We start from the raw sequence: 312 nt of genomic DNA, 5'->3' as shown, positions 1-312 counted from the left end.
GGGGGTTCCAAAAGTATAGTAGGGAGAGTGTGGGGGTTGGAGCCTAGTGGAGCCAGTTTGGCCCAGGAAAGGCCAGTTGGGCTCAGGAAGGCCACACCCAGTGTTGGGTGATGAGTTGACCACTGGGAAGTCCAAGACTAGAGTGAATACGGACCGACAAGCGGGGTAGCTTGGTGAAGTGTTCAAGAGCCGGACAAGCGGGGTAGCTTGATGAAATGTTCAAGAGCCGGCTCTAGTTCCCCCGGAAGATTGAATGGTCGATGCTCCCAGTCCAAATATGGGTGGCACTACCTACTTGGATACCATGCGTGG

Source organism: Selaginella moellendorffii, unplaced genomic scaffold, assembly GCF_000143415.4.
Source record: "Selaginella moellendorffii unplaced genomic scaffold, v1.0 SELMOscaffold_53, whole genome shotgun sequence".
Lineage (NCBI taxonomy): Eukaryota > Viridiplantae > Streptophyta > Lycopodiopsida > Selaginellales > Selaginellaceae > Selaginella > Selaginella moellendorffii.
The sequence above is the reverse complement of the archived record's forward strand: the minus strand, read 5'-3'. Positions refer to the sequence as shown.